Genomic DNA, 8,803 nt, shown 5'->3' on the forward strand with positions numbered 1-8,803 from the left:
CCCAAAAAAGCCGCCTTTTGGCCGTTCCCCCCCCCCCCCGTGTGACCGGGGCCATAGTCTGCCTTTCTCCCCAATACAAACATTGTCTCCTCCATTTTATCTTCGCAAGTAACACCCCTGTTTGGCAGCTCAGGCTGAGAGTACGTAGCTAACCCAAAACCAGCCAGAGAGCCTCTACGGCAGATTGGGCCATTTTTCTCTGATACTCTTAACTGCTACAGTTCACTCTCTTGCTGTGGATAGCCGATGTGCATGTCAGATGCAGAGTACTTTGGCCTGGCTATCAAGGCAATCCATCTCCTCTTAACTTCTCTATTACGTTTATATCTCTCCCTTCCTCCAAGTCAGAGTGACGGATGTGGTTTCCGCCCTCCCTTCTATGTCCATTGAATTAGATGGGCTCAAAGGGGTTACCTTTGCTCAGGGCTGCACCGCAAGTCACCCCAAGGGCAACAGCTAGTGTGGTTTAGTGGTTAGAGTGTCTGACTAGAATCTGGGAGACCCAGGTTCTGAATCCCGACCTGCACCTTCAATCTGATTTACTGGCGCTAATCCTGAAGTCATAAGGCTGAAGCTGTTGGATGCTGGAAAAGGGGTGGTGTTTTGTTTTGGGGGGGAGGTGGGAATTACTGGCACTTGAGAGCACTAGACTTCAGCCAAGGAGACCCAGGTTCAAATCCTTCTGACAAGAAGCCCACTGTGTGTCCTCAGATCAGTCGCTATTCCTCCGCCTAACCCACCTCTCAGGGTTGTTTGGAGGGGAAAGAGAGACCCATGTCTGCTCTTCAGAGCTCCTTAATCTAACATCATTTTCAGACTCTAGCAGCCCATGAAACATATGGGAGGATTTTCCAGCTTTTACTGCCACCTGGTGAGAAGCGACGGGTACATGAAGAGAAGAACCGAGCGGGTGTGTGTGTGTGTGACTGGAGCGTCTGTTAGGGAAAATACAAGCAACAAGTTGTTCTCCAACCCCACGCATGGGGCGATTCGGCTATTCAGACAATGTCCCTCCAGTCCACACCCAGACACGCTCCATCTGGTATGCATTGCAGCTGACAGAAAAAGCACCTCCCCACAGAAGCCTGACAGAAAAAGCCCCCCGCAAAAAGCCCCCCCCCAGAAGCCTGACAAAAAAGCCCCCCGCAAAAAGCCCCCTGCAAAAATCTGACAGAAAAAGCGCCCCCCCAAAGCCCCCTGCAGAAGTCTGACAGAAAAAGCCCCCCCCAGAAGTCTAAGGAAGACAATTTTCCAGCCCAACCACTTCCACCTGATTAACAATTCTCCCACAGAAAGGCACATTTTTTTTCAGCAGAGCATTCACCCCCCCCCACCCCCACCACCTCAGAACTAGCTAAAAATACTGATTCCTCACAGGTCAGCAGCCTTCAGACAACCTCAGATGTTCCTTCCTGCAGCCTCTATGCTCAATATTACCTTTTAGGCTGACAAATTATGGAAACGGAAATTATGGCTATTGGCTGGTGCTAATGGGGAAAAGACTTGATCTGGCTAGCCCAGTCTTGCTAAGCATGGTCAATCCTGGCTAGTGTTTCGATGGGAGACTTCCAAGGAATACCAAAGCCATGACATGGAGGCAGGCAATGGCAAACCACCTCTTGCCTTGAAAACCCTATGGGGTCGCCATAAGAAGAAGAAGAGATTGGATTTATACCCCGCCCTTCACTACCCAAAGGAGTCTCAGAGCGGCTTACAAACTCCTTTCCCTTCCCCTCCCCACAACAGACACTCTGTGAGGTAGGTGGGGCTGAGAGAGCTCTTGAAGAAACGGCTCGTTTTCAAGAACAGCTGTTATCAGAACTATGGCTTGCCCAAGGTCACCCAGCCAGGTGCAAGTGGAGGAGTGGGGAATCAAACCCAGTCCCCCCAGATTAGAGTCCACACACTTAACCACTACACCAAACTGGCCCTCAGTCAGCTGTGACTTGATGGTAAAAAAAACCACACACAGTGGGGGGGGGGGAAGCACATTGGTGGCTATAGAGAATCACAGCTTATTAATTATAAAGCAGATGTGAGGTCCACAAAAGGGCTGTTTGAGTCACTAGCAGCCATTCCCTCTGCTCTTCAGCTTCTTCTGCACATGCCAAAGAACCCGAGGGAAGGAAAGAGACCGTTTCTCATAGCACACTAAGCGGCGGCTCCCTGGCTCTGGTTGGGGTCAGCCGGATATCTTTCAGGCCAGGGATCACCAGCAAGGATCACCCCAAGGTGTTCAGTCCTACCCAGAGCAGGGGTCATTTCCTGCCGGAGCGCCCCAGAGTGGCACTCCGTCAGTAAGGAGCCCAGCCCCCCCCCCAAGGGGCATGTCTGCCCGCCTCCCCTTCCCCCTTTCCAGCCAGCCCACCGTGACGGGTTGACTGGAGAGGGGAAGGGGAGGTGGGCAGACATGCCCTCCTTCCCCCCTGAGCCTCTCTGCTTTACCTCATTTTAAATATGCCTGCCCTTTATCAGGGGTGTGGCATATGCAAATAAGTTATGCAAATGTGCTCCTGCACCTCTTTTTCTCGGAAATGACCCCTGGCCCAGAGCATTGGCTCATCCCACCTAAGAATGGGGTAACCTGGATGTTGGAGCCAAGGGTGAGTTCAAGATCCAGGGCCTGCCTCCTTTCTTAAAGCCACCCCCTCCTTCTACTCATACCCATTGGTGAAAGCAAAACAACTGCATTTATCGGAACAGAGGGAAATGCAGTTTGCACCACTGGGTGAGGTACTTGTTGTTCAGTCGCACAGTCGAGTCCGACTCTTCGCGACCCCATGGACCAGATCACGCCAGGCCTTCCGGTCCTCCACCGTCCTCTGAAGGGTGCTCAATTTCATGTTCGTTGCATCTATGACACTGTCTAACCATCTCATCCTTTGCCGTCCCCATCTTCTTTGACCTTCAATCTTTCCCAGCATCAGGGTCTTCTCCAGTGAGTGCTCCCTTCTCATTTGGTGGCCAAAGTATTTGAGCTTCAGTTTCATTATCTGGCCTTCCAGGGAACAGTCAGGGTTGATTTCTTTTAGGATTGACTGATTGGACTGATTGCAGTCCAAGGAACTCTCAAGAGTCTTCTCCAGCACCATAGTTCAAAAGAATCTATTCTTTGGCGCTCGGCCTTCTTTATAGTCCAACTCTCGCAGCCATACACGACTACTGGGAATACCATTGCTTTGACCATGCGGACTTTTGTTGGCAGGGTGATGTCTCTACTTTTTATCATGCTGTTTAGGTTCGCCATCGCTTTCCTCCCAAGGAGCAGGCGTCTTTTAATTTCATGGCTGCAGTCACAGTCTGCGGTGATTTGGGATCCCAGGAACGTGAAGTCTGTCACCACTTCCACGACTTCCCCTTCTATTTGCCAAGGAGTGATGGGGCCGGATGCCATGATCTTAGTTTTTTTGATGTTGAGCTTCAAGCCCACTTTTGCGCTCTCCTCTTTTACCCTGAGCAAGAGGCTCTTTAGGTCCTCTTCACTTTCAGCCATTAGAGTGGTATCATCTGCATATCTGAGGTTGTTGATCTTTTCCCCAGCAATCTTAATTCCCGCTTGTGATTCATCCAGGCCAGCATTTCGCATGATGTACTCTGCATATATATTAAATAAGCAAGGCGACAATATACATCCTTGTCGTACTCCTTTTCCTATGCTGAACCAATCAGTTGTTCCATATCCGGTTCTAACTGTCGCTTCTTGGCCCTTATACAGGTTTCTCAAGAGACATGTGAGGTGGTCTGGTACTCCCATCTCTTTAAGGCCCTGCCATAGTTTGTTGTGATCCACACAGTCAAAAGCTTTAGCATAGTCAATGAAGCAGAAGTAGATATTTTTCTGGTACTCTCTTGCTTTCTCCATAATCCAGCGAATGTTGGCAATTTGATCTCTAGTTCCTCTACCTCTTCGAAACCCAGCTTGTACTTCTGGTAGTTCTCTATCCACGTACTGTTGAAGCCTAGCTTGTAGGATCTTGAGCATGACCTTGCTAGCGTGTGATATGAGTGCAATTGTGCGATAGTTTGAACATTCCTTGGCATTGCCCTTCTTTGGGATTGGAATGTATACTGACCTTTTCCAATCCTGTGGCCACTGTTGCGTTTTCCAAATTTGCTGGCAAATGGAGTGCAGAACTTTAACAGCATCATCTTCTAAGACTTTGAATAGCTCAGCTGGAATACCATCACCTCCACTAGCTTTGTTGTTAGCAATGCTTTCTAAGGCCCATTTAACTTCACATTCCAGGATGTCTGGCTCAAGGTCAGTGATTATACCGTCGTGTTTGTCAAGGACATTGAGGTCTTTCTTGTATAGTTCTTCTGTGTATTCTTGCCATCTTTTCCTAATCTCTTCTGCTTCTGTTAGGTCCCTACCGTTTTTGTCCTTTATCATGGCCAGCTTTGCATGGAACGCTCCCTTGATTTCTCCAATTTTCTTGAAGAGATCTCTAGTCCTTCCCATTCTATTGTTTTCTTCTATTACTTTGCACTGTTCATTCAGGAAGGCCTCCTTATCTCTCCTTGCTGTTCTCTGGAAATCTGCGTTCAGTTGGGTAAATCTTTCCTTTTCGCCTTTGCCTTTCGCTTTCCTTCTTTCCTCTGCTATTTGTAAAGCCTCATCAGAAAGCCACTTTGCTTTCTTACATTTCTTTTTCTTTGGGATGGTGGTGATTGCTGCCTCCTGTACGATGTCACGAACCTCTGTCCATAGTTCTTCAGGCACTCTATCTATCAAATCCAGACCCTTGAATCTATTCTTCACCTCTACTGTATATTCATCAGGGATGCGATCTAGGTCAAACCTGAATGGCCTCGTGGTTTTCCCAATTTTCTTCAGTTTAAGTCTGAATTTTGCAATGAGTAGCTCATGATCTGAACCACAGTCAGCTCCAGGTCTTGTTTTTACTGACTGGATAGAGCTTCTCCATCTTTGACTGCAAATTATATAGTCAATCTGATTTCGGTGTTGCCCATCTGGTGATGTCCATGTGTAGAGTCGCCTCTTAGGTTGTTGGAAAAGGGTGTTCGCTATGACCAGTGTGTTCTCTTGACAAAACTCTGTTAACCTTTGCCCTGCTTCATTTTGCTTTCCAAGGCCAAACTTGTCTGTTATTCCAGTTACCTTTTGACTTCCTACTTTAGCATTCCAGTCCCCTATGATGAGGAGGACATCATTTTTTGGTGTTAGTTCTAGGAGGTGTTGTAGGTCTTCATAGAACCGGTCCACTTCAGCCTCTTCTGCATCAGTGGTTGGGGCATAGACTTGGATTACTGTGATGTTGAATGGTTTGCCTTGGAATCGGACCAAAATCATTCTGTTGTTTTTGAGATTATATCCCAGTACTGACTTTTGCACTCTCTTGTTGACTATAAAGGCCACACCATTTTTTCTACGAGATTCCTGGCCACAGTAGTAGATATAATGGTCTTCTGAGTTAAATTCACCCATTCCTGTCCACTTGAGTTCACTGATTCCTAAGATATCGATGTTCAGTCTTGCCATCTCATTTTTGACCACATCAAGCTTACCTTGATTCATAGATCTTACATTCCAGGTTCCTATGCAGTATTGTTCTTTGCAGCATCGGACTTTCCTTTCACCATCAGACACATCCACAACTGAGCGTCCTTTCGACTTTGGCCCAGCCGCTTCACTCTTTCTGGGGTTACTTGTACTTGCCCTCTGCTCTTCCTCAGTAGCATATTGGACACCTTCCAACCTGAGCTGCTCATCTTCTGTGGCGTCATATCTTTTAGACTTTTGATACTGTCCATGGGGTTTTCATGGCAAAGATACTGGAGTGGGTTGCCATTTCCTTCTCCAGGGGATCACTCTTGGTCTGAGTTCTCTACTGTGGCCTGTCCGTCTTGGGTGGCCCTTCACGGCATAGCCCACAGCTTCATTGAACTACGCAAGCCCCCTCGCCACGACAAGGCAGTGATCCATGAGGGGATCCATGAGTACTGCCCACCCCCAAACTCCTTCCGCTCCTCAAGCCAAAGTTCCAGAGCGTGAAGATGAATGATACCCCGTCACGTGTATGAAGGGTGGAGGTGTCAGGCAACGACCTGGGATTTGGTTTGGTAGACGGCAGGTTTTGTGGTCAGGTAGTGAAGGTGCTGAAAAGCGTCATTTTGTTGGAAAATGTGGATGGGGTTGCAAGGTCTAAGTGAGGAAATTCCTTGAAATTTTGGGGGTACAGCCTGGGGAGGGACCTCAGCAGGGTATAATGCCATAGAGACCACACTCCAAAGCATCCATTTTCTCCAGGGGAACTGATCATGGTTGCCTTGTGATCCATTGTAATAGTGGGAGATCTCCAGACACCACCTGGAGCTTGGCAACTACAGGTCTGGGCATAGTTTCTGCAGAAGGAGGTTTCAATGTGTAGCGAAGTTCTGAGTACGCATAGGTGTAAACATCAGGGGGGCTGAGGGGCGCAAGCTCCTCCCGAACTTTTCCATTCCTCCCCCAGCACCCAGCACCCAGCCAGAGTCTTGCCATCCCCCCCGCCCCCACACCATTTTGAATGTGGAGGGTTTTTCCCCCTCCGCTTGTTGGAATATGTAAGTATCCAGCATGTACAACAAATGTAAATAGATGAAACCAATCTGGATGACAGGTGTCAGTGTAAATGACAGTCAGTAGAACCAGACCAAACTGGTTACAGCATGTACAGAGCTGATGTCTTATCAGTATGACTCAGCAGAGATGTGATTGGTTGTCATATGTATATAAGTGTACATGTTCCTAGCATTGTGTGCTGATGGTAAAACTAATTGCTTGGCGAAGCACTTTGCTGGTGAAAACTCTGTGAATAAACTCACTGTATATAGTTGCACACTATACTTGAGTCTGTGTGGTGACTATAGCAGAACCCCAGTGGGGTGTTTTTGGACTGGATGGTTCCAAACGGAGACCTGGGATGCAGTGGCGCCAACCGTGACACCGCTTTCTGAGACTTCGGGTGGGTTGGGACTGAGAGGGAAGTCAGGGCGGGGGCTTGCTTCCTGCCCCACCCCCAGCTCCCAGCAGCCCTCAGTTCAGCTTGGAGGAGCTGGAGCTTGGAGGCTGCACATGGAGTGGCTTTGCAAGCAGGGGGGGGGAGTCCTTTAGATTACCATCTGAAGAAGTGTGCTTGCACACGAAAGCTTATACTTTGAATAAAACTGTTGGTCTTAAAGGTGCCACTGCACTCAGACTTTGTTCATCTTACTCTCAATTAGGTTCTATATCCCCCTCTATTCTGTTTTGTTGTTTTACTCCAGTTTTGTTTTAATTTGTTCTCAATTTGCTCTCAGTGTCTTTTAAAGTTGAGACTGATGGGGAGTGGGACATGTATTCATTTTCTTTCCCCACAAGGGTAGTAATTTTAAAAGTGTTGATTTTAACTTTAATTCTAATAATCTCAATTACCTTTATTCTAAATAATGAAGTATCTAACTAGCAACAGTCAGACTGCAAAGCCTCTGTTAGGCCCAACATATTTGCTGGGCTCCAATTTACATTTTGGGGGAAAGTGTGTCTCTATTTTATTTTACTTGGGTCTAGAAATCCTTGATTGAGAACAGTTGGTTTTTTCCCATGGGGGGGCTGCTTCAACCAACCACTCCTAAGCTCTTCTTTCAATTTTCATTTCATTTTTAAATGGTAAGCCTATCTGCAAGAACAAGATTTGGGGGGCGGGGACAACACAAACAGATCAGAGGCCTTTTAAAATTTCCTTTTGCCTTGTGTGCAGCCAGAAAGATCATTGGCAAGAAATGTGCACTCTGTACATGTTCATGCTGCTGTTACTTAAAATGGTTTGGTACATTTTCAAAGGGACAACTAACTGGGATGTATAAAAGGAATGGCAGGCCTATTGGGAGTTTGTTTTTTTGCAACTCAAATAGCTTTTTCTTCTTCTTTTTTTTTCAGCAGCAAAACAGCGTATTCTGCTTTGGTTTTGTTTGAGCTGAATTATTGATGAACAGCAAATGCTACCCAGGTCGTGGACAACATTTACAAGAATCACAGCCGCTAAACGTTTGGTCCTAATGACTGCACGGACACCTTTCTTTCTGCCTTTCAACACTGGATTTGTCTTCGATTTTAAAAAATGTTAATATTCTTGCTACGCTAGAGGGATATTTCATCACTGCTGATAAGTCCTGAAGCTTTCAAGGGGAAAAACAAAAGTTCTAGTAACACCCCCACTGTGATCTATCAAGTCAGGTTGTGGAGATGGTCACCGTTTTAGATGGCTTTAGAGATGGATCACCCAGGAGGAGAAGAGAGGCCACGACAGCAATGTGGGAACTCTCTTGAGTACTGAGGGAAGAGGGCTTCTGCCTTCATACCTTGTTTGAGGGCTTCTCAAAGGCATCTTGCTGGCTAGTGTTGAAAATAAGGCATTGGATTAAAGGGAGCTTTGTTCTAGAACATACAAAGCTGTCTTCTCCCAAGTTAACCCCTTGGTCCATCTAGTTTATAATTATCTAGTCTGAACAGTAGCAGCTTTCCCTATGCAGAGAAAGATCTACTTGAAGTCCTTTCGTGGCTTGATACTGGGATCTTCTACACGCAAAGCAGGTGCTGTACCACCAAGCTATGGGTGCTGTACGACCAACACTTGTGGGCTGCCTTATACCTTGGCCTCACCATCTGGCTCACAATTGCCTGGTCTGACTGATAGCAGTTCTCAAGGCCAAGAACGTTTGAGTGGCTGAAGCTGGGATCTTGTAATGCATGTCCTGTGCCACTTTTCATCCTGGATGGATCCAGCAGATCTTTCTATGAGAAGAAGGATCTAATGTGCAT

The sequence above is a fragment of the Gekko japonicus genome, unplaced genomic scaffold (genome assembly GCF_001447785.1).
Source record: "Gekko japonicus isolate JY-2015 unplaced genomic scaffold, Gekko_japonicus_V1.1 scaffold102, whole genome shotgun sequence".
NCBI classification, from domain to species: Eukaryota; Metazoa; Chordata; class Lepidosauria; order Squamata; family Gekkonidae; genus Gekko; species Gekko japonicus.